General features: G+C 40.5%; 1 long non-coding RNA gene across 2 annotated transcripts in view; it reads left to right on the top strand.

Moving 5' to 3' along the window:
- LOC122225623 overlaps positions 1-19,349 on the top strand; it is a 37,309-nt gene that overhangs the window by 1,170 nt on the left and 16,790 nt on the right. The window lies entirely within an intron of this gene.

Here is a 19,349-nt window from a genome sequence, read left to right as displayed (position 1 = left end):
GCCTTGGAGTGCTGCAGCAGGAGGGCAGAGCCTGCCTAGGGATGATGTCAACACCAGATACACTCACACACACAGAAAGTGAGGTGAGGGAGGGAGAAAGAGAGAGAGGGACAAACAGAGACAGGCAGAGAGAGAAAGGGAGGGAAGAGTCTTGGGTTCTATATCAAGTCTCTTTTGACTGTTCAGTTATGTGAGACAATAGATTGCCTTTATTGTTGAAGCCAGAGTTATGTTTCCTGTTATTTACAGCATAGTGACCTAATTGATTTTGGTGTCTTTGTTTTCTAAGAGTCTAGCAGAGAGTGTAAGGGTCAAAATCAATCTCTCTCTCTCTCTCTCTCTCTCTCTCTCTCTATTTCTCTGCCTCAATCTCTCTTCTTCCCTTCATGAAATACACACATTCCTTAGGGAAAATATTAATTCTTAGATGTTATAAAGTCACTGTCATTCATAAGAAGGAAGAGCAGCATTTTTTCGCTTAGCTTAGAGTCTTCAGGGCATTCTTGCCCAGAGAAATGATAGTCTCTGTACATTATTATGCACGACCATTTTAGTACATGTTTCTTATCTGCACCTCAAATCTCAACTTGTGCACTTGAGACCCGCCTGGAGTAAGAGACGAAGCCATTACTGAGTTATTCACTTCTTAATGGCTGCTTTGTAAGCTCCTTGGAAACTAAGTTAAAGCTTCAAAATTATAACTTGTAAAGGCCTGATTAGTTTTCCCACAAGGCCTTCTCTTCCCTAGTTGAGGCTGGAAGGAACCTGTGTCCTTTTTTTTTTTTTCCCCCAATACTTCTAGTTATACTTATTCCAGAGGTCAAGTTGAATTAGGAGCGTCATCACATTGCCTGAAGAATTGTGCGGTCTGGTTGATCACATTTTCTTATCTACTAACCCAGGTTAACCAAACTTCTCTGAACACTTTTGATACTCAGGGCAATGAAAGATATTAAGCATTGTCCTTGACATCGACTCTGAAGTTTTTGCCCTTCCACAGTCTCTGAACTGGTTGCCCTTCCGGATAAGAATGCGGTTCAAGGACAACTTTCATTTCCCTGTAGGGCTTTGGAGAAAAATTAAACATTTGAGATAAAAATAATCCTCAGAATGCCATATTTTCATTCTATTTTACACTCATAATTCGGCAGGTCTGAGAAGGATGTGCCTATCTCACTTTAATGGAAAGGTTCTACTTTAGGAAAGCCTTTTGTCTGAATGTTGGGGAAAGTGTTATAAAAAGAGAATACATTTACAGCAAACCCGTTTGCGATGGTGTTCGCTATTATCTGTAAGTAGAGTGATGATGTCGTATATTGTGCAAAGCAAGCTACTTTTGAGGATGAAAGTGGGGAACTATTAATAAGGACATCAAGGAACACCTGGGTGGCTCTGTTGGTTGAGCATTTGGCTTTGGCTTTGGTCGTGATCTCCTGGTTTGTGAGTTCGAGCCCCACGGCGGGCTCTGTGCTGACAGCTCAGAGCCTGGAGCTGTTTTGTATTTTGTGTCGCCCTCTCTCTCTACCCCTCCCCCACTCATGCTCTGTCTCTGTCTCTCTCTGAAAAATAAATAAAAGTTGAAAAAAAACCACAAAAAAAACAAGGACATCAAGACGTCCACAACTGGCCAAGATGGAGAACAGGGACAGATTTACCCTCCCACCTGAAACAACTAAACAACCAAACAGAAGATAGGAAACTGCAGTTTTTGAGACATTGGACGTCAGACAGTGAAGGGCAGGGATCCCTGAGACATAGAAAATGCATGACGTGAGCCTGTGATTGCCCCATATTACTGCCTGGAGAGAGTTTCTGGTCTGTAACACTAGGAGAGGGGACCCAGGCAGAGACAGGTGGACTCCCCGAGTTGAGGAGACATTGCTGGGCGCATAACACTGTGCTGCTGGAGTTCATGGGGCAGAGTACTAAAGAGGAAATAACTACAGAGAGAAAGGGAGAGAGAGAGAGAGAGGGAGAGAGAATGCACTCTGGAGATCTGCAAAAGGTCCCTGTTAAGTACTCAGCTGATGACTGATCGGTGCACAGGTTTGAGGAAACAACCCAAGGTCAGGGAAACAACCAAATGAATGGATTAAATGAATTTCTGGAGCTGACACAACGCGAGGGACTAGCTCTCCCTCTCATCAGCCCGAGTGGAAGACCTCATAATGCCTGGGGCCTCAGGTTGAGCACTCGGAAGATTTTTATCTCAGTAGTGGGGCGACATTAACATTCTGCTTTGCGGTCCCACTTAAGAGAGCTTAAAAGTGAGGCCCGAGATGCCCAAATTATTTCCAGCTACTTTAGTTCTGTCTCAAAGCAAAGTGGAAGAATTTTTATAGAAATATGAACATATCCAACACCCTGAAAGATTAAATTCACAGCATTTAGCATCTAATTAAAACTTGCCAACATTCAAAAGAAGAAGGAAAATACAACCCAGGATGAGAAGAAAATCTATTTATTGAAACCAACCTAGAACTGATATAGAACTAGCAGACAAAGACAATAAAGCAGTTGTTATTACTGTATCCTACATGTCCAAGAAGCTTAGAGGAAAGATTTAATACAGTCAGTGAAAGCATAAAGAAGGTTCAAATTGAACTTCTAGAGATGAAAACTATAATATGTGAAAAGAAAAGTATCCCTGGGGTAGGAGAAAAGATTAGTGACTTGACAACATAGAAACTATTCAAAATTATACACAGAGAGGAAAAAAGATTGAAAAGGAAGTGAACAGAGTGTCACTGAGCTGTGGAAAGACTCCAAATGGCCTAATATACCATTAGGTAACCACTGGAGTCTTCAAAAGGGGGGGCAGAAACATGATTTTAAAAAATGAGACAAAAGTCCTCCCATTCAGTGAAAACTGTAACCCATGAACCCAAGAAGCTCAACCAACCCCATGCATAAGAAATATCAAGAAAATTACACTGAGGTACGTTGTAATCAATTGGCTTATAAACAGTGGTGCAGAGAACATCTTAAATTTTTTTTTTTAACTTTTTTAAATTTATTTTTGAGACAGGGAGAGACAGAGCATGAACAAGGGAGGGTCAGAGAGAGGGAGACACAGAATCTGAAACAGGCTCCAGGCTCTGAGCTGTCAGCACAGAGCCCGACGCGGGGCTCGAACTCACGGACCGCGAGATCGTGACCTGAGCTGAAGTCGGCCGCTTAACCGACTGAGCCACCCAGGCGCCCTGAGAACATCTTAAAAGTAGCAGAGATAAAAGACACATGAAGTACAAAAGAACAAAGATGGGCATGGCAGTAAAAGAAAAAAAAAAAACAACAAGCTTTCAACCTGAGATTCAAATCTACCTTCACCCTCAATTTTAAAAGATGGAGACATACAGGAGCTGAGAGAATTCACCACCCGCAGACCTGCCTATAAGAAATGTTAAAGGAAGTCCTTTAGGCAGAAGAAAAAGGGTATCAGATGGAAATCTGGATCAACCAAAGGGCTGAAGAGCACAGAAATGGCAACCACATGGATAAATATAAATACTTTTTCTTGTGTTAACAATCTCTTTAAAGATAATTGAAGGGCGCCTGGGTGGCTCAGTCGGTTGAGTGCCCCATCTTGGTTTCAGCCCAGGTCATGATCTCATGGTTCGTGAATTCGAGCTCCACATTCGAGCGCAGAGCCTGTTTGGGATTCTCTGTGTCCCTCTCTCTCTCTGCCCCTCCCCTGCTCACTCTCTCTCTCTCAAAATAAATACATTAAAAAAAAAAGATAAGTGACTTAAATGTTTTTTAGATGTTTATTTATTATTGAGAGACAGAGAGAGACAGAGCATGAGCAGGAGAGGGGCAGAGAGAGGGGGAGACACAGAATCCGAAGCAGGCTGCAGGCTCCGAGCTGTCAGCACAGAGCCAGATGCGGGGCTCGAACTCACAAACTGCGAGATCATGACCTGAGCTGAAGTCGGGCGCTTAACCAACTGAGTCACCCAGGTGCCCCAAGATAATTGACTTTTTAATACAGACTATTAGCAGTGTATTGTGGGGTTTATAACATACGGCGACATGAAATGTGTGGCTACGATAGCACAAAGAAAGGAAGGAGAAATGGAAATACGAGTGGCATAATATTACTAGAAGAGAGGCTGCATTGCCTTACAAATATATAAACTGTAATGCAACACTAAAGATAACCGCACAAAGTGATAGCTAATGTAGCAACAAAGTAGATAAAATGATATCATAAAAAATACTCAATCCAAAAGAAGGCAGAAGAGGAGAAAAGGAAAACGAATGGAGAACCTATGGAACGAATAGAAAAATGAATAGTGATTATTGGGGTGCCTGGTCGGCTCAGTTGGTTGTGCATCCGACACTTGATTTTGGTTCAGGTCACGATGTCATGCGTCTGGCTCTGTGCTGAGAGCATGGAGCCTGCTTTAGATTCTCTCTCTCCCTCTCCCTCTGCCCCACCCCTGCTCATGTGTGCTCTCTCTCTCATTCCCTCTCTCTCTAAAAAAAAAAAAAAAAAAAAAGACCTTGGTTGTCAGATTGGATAAGAAAAAAAGCAAGAGCTGACCATATGCTGCCTACAAGAACCACTTTTAATGCAAAGAAAATAGGTTAAAAGCAAAAGGATGGGGCTTACAACAGAGGCTGGAGCCATGTCACCTGGGACGTGTGGGATTTCTCTAGGGGAGGGAGGCCACCTGTTCCACAGAATCATGAATCCTGGAATATGGCCAATTTCTCAGACTAGAGAAAACTTATCAATGAGAATCAGGAGCCCAGTCAGCTTCGAGTAACTGGGTTGACTTGGTGTCTTTTAGTGGAAACTGGGTGTGACATGTGTGAGAATGATCCAAAATTAGGAGGAACTGAAAAGAGAGAAGCTATTCCCGGATTGACATAATAACCATGTGCAGAGATAAACTACCAAAGTATGAAGAAAATGTTCCTCTAGGAACATTAGAGGATGTTATTAGGAAATAATAGATGAATCCAAGAAACACTTGCACATGGAAACAGGAGTTGTATCTTGTTTGAGGCAAGGATTAAGATACTTTATAAAGAACATCTATACTTGGATGGTGCAGTTCAGTATATCTGTGATCAAAGTGGATACTTGGATGTAAGGCATGCAGAGGACAAACCGATTCAGATTTGTATGGAGAAAGGAGACAGAACGCTTCCTAGGAGGGACTTGTCAACACCTTACTCTGGATGAAAGGAGTCATAGAAGGGCAAGGAAGCTGTTTGTTGGAGAACGGAAACTGCTGAACACAACTGACCAGCTGACCATTTTGATGTTCAAGGACAGCTTACAAAACCTGGGGGCACAAACAGCCCAGTGGTGCTCTCTTGAAACCAATAAACCCTTCAGAGGTCCTGAGTGTGATAATTAAACAGGAATTACATCGTTTCCCCTTTGCTTTCACATTGTGAACTCGAAGCTAGGCTCTTTCTCCTTGGCTAGATCATCTGGTCAGATTTTTTTAAATGAAACAAAACTGGTTTTGACATGAGATAAACTGTGAAAGTGTGGATACATTACATTTATGGAATTCGTTATGATTCGTTTTCTTTAACGAAATCAAGAAGAGTGGTTCAGTAGACCTGTGTTGGCATAGACATCCAACCACAACCTGCATGAAAGCTTAGTCTTCCAAATTATGACGACTTAGCATATTGTACCTGAATATTACCCTGAGGCTTTAAGTCAAATATCTACTAATGCCATCATTGCCCTATAAGGAATAATAGTAAATAACATAAGCAAGCAAATGGAAGACACTTCTGCCCACCACCCTTCTTTTTCCTTATTTTGAGGCATTGGGGAGAAAGCCTATCATTGGACACGCTCTCAATTACTTTACACAACTTTCTTGTTCAAAGACAACAGTCTTCATTTTACAGAAATGAATGTCCACGACTTCAATTCACGCATGTTTAGTGCTTTTGTCTAGTTCCTTGAAATCACCTTTGTTCAGAGTCTTTGTTTCAGGTTCTGTGTATCTCTGTGAACGAAAAGGTGGCTCCAGCTCGGAGCAGAGTGCCTAGGCTAACTCCCAGCATCGCAGGGGGATAACAGGGCCATGTTCTTTGATGTTCATGTTCCAAAAGGGATGGTTCCCAGGACCTTGAGGTTGTAAAACTGGCAAAAATTTACACCCATGTCAAAGGGAGAAAGAAAGGATTCACCGACATTAGGCTTCTCACAGAAATGCTCGTAACAAGAGAGGAGAGGATTGAAGCCTCTTTCTCCTCTGGCTTTTGGAAAATTCTAAATGCTTTCATTTGCCCCTACCTTACCCAGAAACCAGGTGGACAGGGGACATCGCTGTGGAGAACAGAGGAGGCAGGAGACCAAGAACCAGGAATAAGTCAAGTCCCCTTCTCCCAATCATCATGAGGATACAGAAATCCCTTTCTTAAACTTCCAGGTGTTTATCTGGAAGAACAGCCAGGGAGGAGAAGAAAATCTGAAGTTCTGAGCATTTATCCTGATGATATGAAGTTTCCTTAAGAGATTATGCTTAAAGTATTAGCTAGAACTGAATTTATCAGACTGTGCTATGTTATTCTTTTGCTATTCAATGGAATAGGAGTTCATGGAAAAAAAAAAGAACAGTTATGACAAACATAGAAGTAACATTTTCTTTACCACTTTGTATCTGATACATAGATTTGTGTTTCTGCTGGACAGCTATCTATAATTCACTTGCACCATTAATTAATTAATGAATTAATTATTATTTTTAAAATTTACATCCAAGTTAGTTAGCATCTAGTGCAACAATGATTTCAGGAGCAGATTCCTTAATGCCCCTTACCCCTTTAGTCCATCCCCCCTCCCAGGACCCCTCCAGTAACCCTCTGTTGTTCTCCATATTGAAGAGTCTTTTATGTTTTGTCCCCCTCCTTGTTTTTATATTATTTTTGCTTCCCTTTCCTTATGTTCATCTGTTTTGTATCTTAAATTCCTCATATGAGTGAAGTCATATGATACTTGTTTTTTTCTGACTAATTTCACTTAGCATAATACCCTTTAGTTCCATCCACGTAGCTGCAAATGGCAAGATTTCATTCTCTTTGATTGCCGAGTAATACTCCATTATATATATACCACATTTTCTTTATCCAGTCATCCATCGATGGACATTTGGGCTTTTTCCATACTTTGGCTATTATCGATAGCGCTGCTGTAAACATTGGGGTACCTGCACCATTATTTTTAATTTGCATAATTGGACCTGGCTTGGCTCATGTGTGGGAAAATCAAACCGAAACATAGCAAACAAAACCCAAAAAACTTTTAAGTACAGGATGAATCACTTAAAACTCATCTATGCATGGCTGTAGTATGAAATAAATACATACACTTAGGAGTTAATATCAAGTCTTGAACACTGTAGACAGAGTTCAATATAAGACATTCTTAAGGTCTTGTTTGCCCTTTTCCAAGACTCTCCTTCTTTCTGCATACAAACAAATGAACAAAAATTTAAAAAACATGTTATCATACATATCCTACCATATCAGAGAGGAAGAACAAATATTATGTTGAAATATTTGTTCAGTATTTGGTTTAAACAAACCTCCCAACATCAAAGGTTCACAGCAAAAGGGGTAAATGTTGGTGAAATTAGCCAGTGGAGCAAAGAACTCTTAAGTGGAATCCCATTTAAGCAAAAAGAAAAACACTGTTTCAGAACGGGTTACATGGAATGAAGCTCCCTAGGGCAATGCTTTTGGTGTAATTATTTGAAGCTTCCTATTAAACAGCGAGCACTCTGGAGATTGAGTTTGCCTGTTGTGTCCCAGCTGAGAGAAACCCACACTAATGGCCTTCCAGCTTCCAAATTGGGGCCTAAAACACACAATACTGAGTGTAGCCAAACCTTTCCAAAGGACTGGTTGCCAAATCTTTTTTTCCTTTTAGAAGCAGTGAATCCAATTTCCTAGGAAGTCTAGAATAAACTGCAAGGAATAGATGGGATTTTTATGTTAAAAGAGCAGTAATTGGATTGTATGCACACAGCTTCCTAGGACCCTGTGGCTCCACACTATTTAGAGAGGGTTGTGTTCAATTCATGTAAGTCATAGTCTCTTTGCTCAAGACATGGCAGTCAGTTGATTCCAGAAAGGAGACGAACACATTCTGCAGGCATGTGTGGAGGCTTAGAGCTGTCTAGTCTTAGGAACCGGTCCTTGATTTGTGCCGACTCGTTTTGTTCAGAAACAGTAAGGGGATTTAGATTTATGCATGTTATGCCCAGAATTCGTGATCCCCAAAGACCACCAGGGAGCCGAGTCCGATGCAAAAGCAAAAGAGCCTTTTTTCAAGCTAGCTCGAGCTCAATCCCCTACCTGCACCGATGCAGCGGTGAGATCCCGGGGAGAGAGAGTGAGTTTCAAAAGCACAAAGGTTTTATAGGGGTCTAGGGGCAGTTGGTGAGGTAATGGCTGTGGCCTCAGCTGATTGGCTGGGGAAGGGTCAGAGTCCTGTTACGCAGGTCGCTGGGCGTGTTTTGATCAGGAAGTTTGAACGGCTGAGCAGGAGGTTACTCAAGGGGAGGAGGCGTGGTCTAGGTGAAGGACACAGAACAAGATGAAGTGGGTTGGCGTAGGCCCGCCCTTTCATGCACAAAGTGTCTCCCATTCAAGAATTTTGAGAAGTTCTCAAAAATGAATCACACTATTTTAATAAATCTTACAGAAAAAAAAAAAAAAACCCCACTGCCAAACTCAAACTCCTAGACAAATCAAGAGACTGATTTATTGAACTTTGTCTTGGTTCTTGGCCCAAGATGATTTTGTTATTTTTAAAAGGTGAGCACAGCCCATCCAGAAACATCTCACAACGTTGAATATTAAAAACATTTCTTTGCTAGGCTGCTTGATTGAGAAAGTATTTGCTGATAAAACCTCTTTGTTGCTGTTGCTGCTGTATTATATGATGAAAGGGATACATCCTGCTACTCACAGACTAAAGACCTGGATTAGTTCACAAGCTTGTATTTGACTCCAAGATGTGTCTCTGGGACAGTGAAAGACAGCCATCTGTATATATCTAGATATATCTACATATAGAATGTATATATGTATAGAATAGATATACATATATCTATACATAGCTATATCTATCTATAGCTATATCATCTATATCTATATCATATATCTAACTTGGTAGAGATTCCTGATTATTTGCTCAAAGAACATTTGTAATTTCATTCGAAATTCTGCTTCTAAGAGACTAGAACTCACTATTGTTACTAATCAAAACCCAACATTATGTCTGACAGTCAGAAAGGCGTTCATTTTTTTTTAACTGAGTAAGAGAGATTCCACACTTAACTTTCATTGGCTACCGCTCCTGAGAAATTTTGGAAATGGAAGAGGGGAGTGGTGAGAGAGATGACTGGCACTGTGATTTGAGGCCTATCACTAAAGCACATTTAGCACTAAGCTCCACAGTGCAACTCTACCCTAGGTACCAAAGGTGGCCATCAAAGGTTTTCAATGTGGAAAAGAGGGATGGGATGGGAACGGTATTTTAGGAAGAGTAATCTGGCCTTTAGAGACTTGAAATTTTCAATTTCAGTGCTGGGTGTAATTTAGGCATGGAAAACAATTGATCTACCCTGTGTCACAAACACAATTCCCTTTATCATCTCTCTGAGCCCTGTAGGGTCTTCTCACTGTTTCCAAACATGCAGAACTCATGCCCACGGTAACACCCTTGACCTTGACATTCATTCCCCTGGAATGTACTACTTTTTTATTGGCAAATCCTACCATTTCTTTAACTCTGCTTAAGCCTCAGTTCCCCCCAAGGAGTTTTCCCACACCCTAAACACATACACTACTGTGATCTCTGTCTTTAGAGAACTCCAGTAACTCTTAGCTGCACCATTTCCAAAATGCTATCACAAACTACCTTGTAGTGCAGACTTTGTGTCTCTGGAATCAATGGACTACAGTGTCTTTGAGTGAAGGGACTATGACTTTGTGAATTGAACGTGGCCCCTCCCCCAACATTAAACTGTAGGTAGTACATGAGCTTGATGGATGCCATGTGCACAAATATTAACTGATTGCACCCCCACCCTTACCCTAGATACTCTGCTTGTCTTTTCAATGTAGTCAGAAACTAGAGATAAGAATCTTAGTCTCTCCATCACTTTGTACGTTTCATGCTCTCTGCAACAAGGTGGCTTTCACTTTCTCTAAGGAGGATTATATTTCAATAGTAGGGACAGAATGGCAATATTAGCTTGCAGTTCATCCCATAAAGAAGTAGAGTCGATTTCTCTCCCCTTGGAATTTTGGTTTGGCCATAGGGTTTGTTTTGGCCAAGGGACATTAGCAAGCATGGCATAAACAAAAGTTTGGCCAGTGTTTGTTCACTGGGACTTGTTCTCTGTCTTGTTGTTTTTGGAACCAAGCTGCCTAATAAAAAAAAAAAGCCCAGAGGAGCCTGAAAGACACTGGAGATATGTGACCCAGTTACTCTATGGCCCCAGCCAGACACCAGACATACAAGTGAGCCATGCAGCACCAATCAGTCCCTGGCCGGTCTACCAGTTGACTGCAATGACATGTGTGCTCCTCAGTAAAATTAGCAGAGGAAGTCTAGTCCAAATGAGTGATCTACGGAGTTACAAACTAATAAATAATCATTTTTAGTCTCTAAGTTTGGGATGTTTTGTTACACTGCAAAATCAAACTGATTTTGTATAGAATACAAAGTTGATTTCATATATAACAAAATCAAGAGATTAAAACATCTCCTTTTCATGCATATTTGTAGAAGTCAGCTGTGCTTTGAAAAAGAGTGCACACAAGGGGCACCTGGGTGGCTCAGTCAGTTGAGCGTCTGACTCTTGGTTTTGGCTCAGGTCATGATCTGACAGTTTGTGAGTTTGAGCCCCACATCAGGCTCTGTGCTGACAGTGTGGGTCCTGCTTGGGATTCTCTCTCTCTCTCTCTCTCTCTCTCTTTCTCTCTCTCTCTCCCAATCTCAAAATAAATAAATAAACATTAAAAAAAAAAAGAGTGCACACAACTTCTATAGAGCAGCCTAAGAATTAAGTTATTATCTATAGCTGAATCTAAGGAAAACAAACAAATGAACACACAAACAAACCGCAAAAGAAACCCATGAGTTAGGCAAGTTCATTACTTCTAAATTCTATCACAGAGAGGCAGGAACAGCTTCTTTCCTCTCTTCCTAGAGGACAGAGTAGAGATAAAAGCCCTATACCATGGAAAAAAAGAACAGATTGCAGCTGATATGGTTCTTTTCTCCACAAATATTTCTTTTTGGTTGCCCCCAGCAGCAGACAACAACGTCAACAGAGCTAACATGGTCCAGGCACTAAGCTGAGAGCTCTTCATAGATGGTCTTACTTAATTCTCTCTGTTATTCTATGAAGGGGGCAATGCTCTGATGTCTGTGTTAAGGATGAAGAAATGGATTTAAAGCACTGAACTAACTGAACTAACTAGCTCAGGAGATTATTGAACTAGGAAAGTGGTGAAGCTGGAATTCAAATCCAGGCAGTTTGGATTCTTAACCAAGATCTACACTCTTAAGGTGCTATGCTGCCTCCCAAACAGAGGGCTTAACCAAACACCCTGCAAAGACTGGTTTGTATTTTAGTATCCTACTTTGGATAATGATACGTGATAGCTTCGCTTTTATTTTAACTATAATTCGTAGGCCTGGAAGCTAAAAAGAAAAGGTAGAATCATTAGGCTACTTTCATGTTGGATACCATCATTTTCCACTTTCTACTATTTTAAATTATTTCCTTTTTTTTTTTTTGTCTCTATGTGTAGAATTTCAGCCATAGCAGGAAATGATGTATCTTCACAATAATGAAGCTTTGGTAAATATCGGGATATCAGAGAAAATGGCCCCTTCTGTTCAAGAAGAGTTATAGCTATAGGATCCAAAGCATAGGATTAAAGAGGTTTACAGATCCATGCGAACACAGACTTTAACACTATAGAATTCACTTACAACTCAGTTTACTAAGCCAACTAAATGAATTCACATATTTAAAGTACTCTGTGTGTTGTAAAGTGTTATATTGGGTTTTGTTTCTTTGTTTGTTTGGTTTTTGGTTTTTTTTTTTTTTTTTTTTTTTTTTTGCTAAATCAGTTCTTCAGAAATGTAGACACAATAGGGAAAAATGATGGCAAAGCCTAAAGGGTAACAACGATTGTACTTCGTTAGTGCTTTTGTTATGAGGTTCTGCCTTATAGCAAAGCATCATGGAAATATCTTTAGGCACCTTTGACTGCTCGATGCCAGCCTAACAACTCTATTACATGACAAGCTGCATCCTTGAGTCATTTTGTCGAGCCTATGTAGTGTTTTAAAACAGACAAGCATTTACATTCTCTTATCAAGTCATTTAGATTTTCGGAGCCTCAGTTTCCTTCGCTGTAAAATGGGCCTCATGAGATCATTGTGAGATAAGGATTAATGTATATGAGGATGTTGCTATAAGAATCCATACATCTCAACATTACAGTCACTTTATGTGACAAATATGGACCAACCCAACACAGCAAGTTCAAAACCACCAAGTCAGTGGTCCCCAAAGGCCTCATAACTATTCGTTTGCATCCAAATTAGAAAGAAGTAAACACTCTATCCTCAACAAATTCTCTCTGCCCTTACAGTGTTTCCTGTGTTCTTCTCTCTCTTTTCTCTGCCCTGTCTTTTTCAAAGACTCTTTAGCAACTACAGTTGTATATCTAGCCATCATTAATCTTTTATTATCACAAATAGCACTCTGTAACTGTCTCTCTATGACCTTTATTGTCCCTTGTTCACAGAAATGTACTGAAAGATGAGACAATCCTGGCCTAATATGTGAAATATGGTGAAAATATGATGTTTTCTCAGAAACTGGAATAGAGAACAGTCCTTGGTTAAACCACTCTTTATACTTAAGATCAGAATGTCCCTTTTATTTTATTTTATTTTATTTTATTTTATTATTTTATTTTATTTTTTTCATGTTTATTTATTTTTGAGAGAGAGAGAGAGAGAGCGAGAACAAGAGAGAGCACACACGAGTGGGGGAGGGGCAGAGAGTGCAAGAGAGAGGGAAACACAGAATCCGAAGCAGGCTCCAGGCTCTGAGGTGTCAGCACAGAGTCCAATGAGGGGCTCGAACCCACAAACTGCGAGGGCTGGAACTCATGAACCAGCCCTCATGAACCGTGAGATCATGACCTGAGCTGAAGTCAGCTGCTCAACTGACTGAGCCACCCAGGTGCCCTGGAATGCCCTTTTTAAAACTTACAAAGAATGTGTGTTGCTATTAATAAACACTCTTTGAGTACTGATTGAAAAAAGCTCTCATAACATAATGTTTAAAGTCTGACAACGTGCTACTGGTTAAAAAGATTATCTAGGAGGAGCTGACTTAAAATAATCAAGTCCACTGGGCCACAAATGAGAAGCTATTTGGGAATTTGGGAAGGTGTATTTCTGCTGGATCTGTCCTTGGAAGAGACCCTCAGAAATCTCCTTATCTTTCCAAAGCAGGAATTACCCGAAGCATCAGTAATGACAATGATTTTGCTGTGTGTGAGACCTGCTCTCAGGTACCCTTCTATCTTTCTCACTGCTCCCAGGGGGCATTATTTATTTTTTTTACATGGTGACAGCCTACAGGTCACTGAGTCAGTAAGAGATGAGTAGGGACTGAACCCAGCACTCTGACTCCAAAGCTCTGTGGTTCCTCTTTGACATAACCTCCTGAAACTCCCTTCCTCATGGGAGGATCCTTCTCAGCTGTTTTCCAGGGCTGATCTTGGCCAACTGTGATGTCTTCTTCAGTACTCTCCTCCTTGCCTTTCTCCGTTCCCTTCCTTGCTCCTTCCCTTTGCTTGATCTGGCATCATCCAGTCTGCCCCCTGTACCGTGACCACTTAGCTGTCCTTTACAGGCTCTGGCAGGCTTGGACCTCTCAGATTCTACCAGGAGGGAGAGCTTCTCCATCTGCCTTCCTCCAGATCCGCTCCTTTGAGGCTACAAAACTCACTAAGGGTCAACAGCAGCTCAGTGTCATTCTTCTTGGGGGTTGTTTGGATTTTTCAATAGGAGATAGAATAATGGCAGAGTTAAGCAGCGAAGCAGGCAGAGATAGCTGGGACAGGGCATTCGGGCAGGGGAATTGTCCTAGCATGTGTTAGTTGGGGCAACGGATGCTTTGACACTGGAAAGAGTGTTGCAATCAACTGGTGATGCCAGCTTTAGCCAAGGGTGTGGGGTATAGATAGGGGTAACTGTGGCAGGAGCTGAGGCTTGAAAGATGTGTACCTCAAGGCATGTTCGGTGCATTGTGAATACTCAATTTAGTTGAAGGAGTCTTTCTGCTATAGTCACTTTTGGTTTTTGCCTATCTATATCTATATCTATATCTATATCTATATCTATATCTATATTATATCTATATCTATATCTATATCTATATCTCTATATCTATAGATATATAGATGTATATATTTCTTCTTGCCTCCATTTTGACACTTGGTTGTGCACAGATCTGCAGCCCTGGGGCAGGGGGGTGGGGTCCAGCCATCCATCCATTCCTGGGCCTGTGGAAGAACATTGTAGGTAACAGACACCAAGCTGGCTGTGAAGCCTGCGAGGATGAAATGGGCTGGGAAGAATAATCATAGCCCTATTCGTTAGGACTCAAAGAATCAGGGTCCTGGGAAATTCTGTGGCTCTGTGTAGAGGGAGGACAACAGGCCCACTGCTCCAGAGGACCAGTGGGCACTGCTCGGTGCTTGTAATGCTGTTTCCTGGTGGCTGACCCGTCACCCTCTGGGACTCCCCTTTAAGGGGCAGGAGCCCAGAGATATGTGCAGCCTGTCCCCTGGAGATAAATGACCTTGGGATGATTCATGCCTTGCTTTCCTGCTTCTTCTCATTTTCATATCACCTGTCAGTTCAGTTTTACATGGTGCTTCCTACTTAAAGCATCATTTCACCAAATAACGGAACCATTTCCCACCCCCTTCCCAGTGTTATGCCTAAATTTGTGGGTTTGTTTTATTCCAAAAGTGTGAGTAGAGGTCCATTATATCCCTGTCTTTTTCAAATATGTAAAAAATAACAGTTTCTCTATGATTCAAGATAGCTGTCTACAATGACAAAAGCAGAAAAATAAATAGATGGGATAGAAAATAAAACTAATAGACGTATTATATTCTGTCCAGAAGGGCCTCCGTTTCTGGATCATCAGCAAAGATTTCACCTAGGTCTAGATGAGAAACAGACTGGTCAGTGGCTTTCATTAATTTATTTCTTTTTTGGGGGGGGAGGGAATATTTGTTACATTCTTAAAATACACAATGTTCTGAAGACAACTATAAAATATTTGAGGTATGGATATAAGCCTGGGAGAAGATGACAAAACCATGATTCTTCTGCTGAAGCCTCTTGAGATACAGAAAATATTTTCCTCTTCCTCAAGACTATCTCTCAGGATAAATCCACTGGGATCACATCATGAGAGAGAATTATTCAAGTGAGCTGAGGCTAAGGAGAAAAATAGGCATTAAAAAATTTTCTGGCATTCTGTCTTCCTAAAATAGAACGCTAGATACACCGGCTCTTATGGAGTATGTTAAACACGATGCGGAGATACGATTGCATCACAGAAGTAAAACATAAGTCCCTTCACCTTGTGAGAATTAAAATGTCACAGGCTAAATTATTTCTGCTTGCCACCCAAATGCTAGTGCCCTCTGTACAGGAAGACTTTTCTGTGTATTCTTACATATTTTTACTTGCGTTTACAAGCATTTGTTACTCATAGAAAATGTATGTTATTGTGTTAGTGAGTATGCTTGTTTTAATACGAATGATAACATTCTGCATGTGTCGTTCCGCAAATTTTTCCATCAACAATGTGCCTTTGAGATATTTCCATGTGAGTATGTGCAACTCTCTCTCTCGTATAACGTATACCCCACATCACACACATAAATGTCAGTTATTATTTTTGAACTAATCCGGAATGTACCATAATGAGTACGTGCGTAGGTTATGTGACCATTCAGCTCCTGATGGAAAGACACATGGGGTGTTTCCACTTTCACTCTTACGTGTCTTCAACATGCCTTTTCCATCAGATGTGCAAAGTTTCTTTAGGGAAGATACTGAAAAACAGATTTGCTGGGATATAACATAGGTACCATTGTGGATTCTGTTAGCTGGTGATCAGAATAGATATTTGCTTACGTTCTCTACCTGCACTAATATTATCAAATGTTTAAATGTTAGCCAATCTGATGGGTTAAAAAACGATACGTTACTGTTTTCATTTTCATTTTCTTGATTTCCAATTGAATTGAGCACTGTTTTTGAGGTGCTTCATGCCGTTTGTAGTTCCTTTCTGTGAGTTGCCTGCTCACATGTTTGGGGACTTTTTTTTTTTTTTTTTGTCTGTTTTTACACTGGGTTATTTGCTCTCCCTCCCATTTTTAGAGATTTTTTTGTCTATTCCAGAAATCAATCTTTTACCTATCACATGTCAAAGTATCTTCTCCTAGTCTATCATTTTTTAAAACTCATTTTCTGCATGATGTTGTCATGATGTTATATTGTCATATTGGAAGTAGCTAAGTGTATGAGTCCTTTCTAATGATTTTTTTGTTTCTGTATCCCACAAGGACTTACCTACCCAAGGTCACGAATGTATTTTCATTTACTTGTTTTGAATACTTTCATGTATTTTGATCTTATCTTTAGGACTTTACTCCAGTTGTAATTTATTTTGTAACTAGCATGAAATGAAAATATATCTTTTTCATTTCCCAATGGATCTCCAGTGCACCTGATGCTATTTATTTTATTTTTAAAAATATTTATTTATTTTTTGATAGAGAGAGAGAGTGTGCATGCATGTGAGCAGGGGAGGGGCAGAGAGAAAGAGGGAGAAAGAATCCCAGGCAGGCTCCAAGCTGTCAGCGCAGAGCCCGATATGGGGCTCAAATTCACGAGTGGGGAGATCATGACATGAGCCGAAATCAAGAGTTGGATGTTTAACCTCCTGAGCTACCCAGGTGACACAACACAATACTATTTATTAAGGAACCTTCCCACTGATTTGAAATGCTTTCTTTTGGAAATACGAAAGAAATTTCCATATGTGTGGAATTTCTGTTCTAGTCCAGAGAGGCACTTTATTCCTGTTCCAATACCACATTGCTTAAAAATTGCTGTATCTTATAATAAAGTTTGATACTGGAAATATCAAAAGTCCCAGAATTTGTTCTTCATTTCCAAAATTACCTCGATTACTGCTTGCATTTACTGTTTCATGTGAATTTTAGCATGATCTTGCCAAGTTACATAAAAAGATAATTTGAGGATTTTCATTAGAAGCACGTTGAATTTACAGATTAATTTGTGGAGAGTTGAATGCTTACAAACACTAAATCTTCTTGTTCACAATCAGATATATTATTTTTTTTAATGCTCATTTATTTATTTTGAGAGAGAGAGAGAGAGAGCAAAGTGACAGAGGGGCAGAGAGAGAGGATCAGAGAATCCCAAGCAGGCTCAGCACCATCAGTGTAAAAGCCTGACGCTGTGCTTGATCCTGTGAACCATGAGATCATGACCTGAGCCGAAATCAAGAGTCGAACGCTTAACTGAGCCACCCGACGCCCCACAATCAGATATATTCTTGAGTAATACTTTTGAATTTTCTTTAAAAGGGTCTTGTGCATCTTGGTAAGTTTATTTAGATATTTTATAGCTTTGTTACTGTTGCAAATAGCATATTTTTCAATTGCTTTTTGCATGTGTTATAGGAAAGGATAGTACTTTTAAATTCTTTTTTTCGTAACAAGTTCCCTATGCAAGGAAGACTTACTCTTTTCAGTGCTGGGAAAAATGTATTTGAAACTTTAAAATGTCTTTAAAGCTTTAAAAGAGTGAGCAGAAATGCATACAAACATTTTTTCATCAAGAAGTTGGGTCTGCTTTCACCAACTGTTTGCAGTAACGCTGGGAGTTACCTGTTGTTCTAATTGTTTTCAATACGGATTCTGCTGCTCCTCTCATTTCCCTTAAGAAGGAGTTCTGATGTTTAAGTCAAATAAGGTCAAATAGATATTAATCTTGAATATATTAGCCTTAAAGCAAGGTAGATAGATTTTTTTTTTTGTAGATAAACCAGTAAATATGGATTGGAAACTTTTTGTGCGAGACATAGTTACTGTGAAACATATAAAAATGGATCAGATGTTTCCCCTGCCCTCAAGGAACCTACAATGGAGTTAGCACTGAATGTGTTCTCAAGAAGCTTAGTGGCCACAAATTCAGCAAAATAATAAGAGCTAAAGTTACTGAATGAGTGAGTACTCTATGCCAGAAACACGTATTGCTTTATTTAATCCTTATAACACTCCCATGCAGAAGACATATTACTATTCCCATTTTAGGGATGAATCTTTTGAGTATAGGAGTATACAATAAGTGATTTGACTGGCCTTTGTTGTACATTCCCGGGAGGGAACTTGTAAACCCTTGGAATTTCCTTCAGCAATAGAAGAATCTTTGTTATTCACAGTGGGTCCTCAGATCACAACCAAAAGTTTATGACAATAAAGTGACTCACGAGGGCCCCTAGATAGTTTGCGCTAAGAAGATGACTCAACACGGGGGCTGGCCAGCCAGAAAGACCAACCATGTGATGAGAGGGTTGAGGCTCTGAGCCATGATGTTAGTCTGATGTCCAAGGAGACGAGGGGCCTGGAGACTGAGTTCAGTCATCTTGCCAATGATTCACTTAGCCATGCCTACGTAATGAAACCCCAACAAAAACTCTGTGCACTAACGATCCAGTGAGCTTCCATGGTTCGGAATACTCTGAGGATTACCACAGATCATAGCCAGGAGGAGGCAATGCTGTCCAGGACTCCACGGAGAGAGGATGATTGGAAGCTTCATGTTTGAGACCCGCCCAGAACTCACCCTATATGTCTCTCCCTTTGACTGGTTTTGATTTGTATCCTTTTGGTATCACAAAATTATAATTGTAAGTATAGCACTTTCCTGAGTTCTGTGAGTCATTCTCGTGAATTACGGAACCTAACAAAGTTCGTAGGGACCCCTGAATCTTATAGCCAGATGATTTGAAGTGAGGGTGGTCCTGGGAATCAAACTTGCTGGTGTCTGAAGTGAGGGCAGTCTTGCAGATGACTGTGCCCTTCACCTGTGAAGTCTGGCCCAATTCTGGGTAGTTGGTGTTATAAGTCATTGCAGGAAGTTCACTGCTTGCAGAGACCCCCTTGTGCAAAGTAAATGACTCCCCTCTAATCAATCTCTCTCTTTT

The sequence above is a fragment of the Panthera leo genome, chromosome B4, assembly GCF_018350215.1.
Source record: "Panthera leo isolate Ple1 chromosome B4, P.leo_Ple1_pat1.1, whole genome shotgun sequence".
Taxonomy (NCBI): domain Eukaryota; kingdom Metazoa; phylum Chordata; class Mammalia; order Carnivora; family Felidae; genus Panthera; species Panthera leo.
Note: the sequence above shows the minus strand (reverse complement) of the source record. Positions and strands in the feature narration are given on the sequence as shown.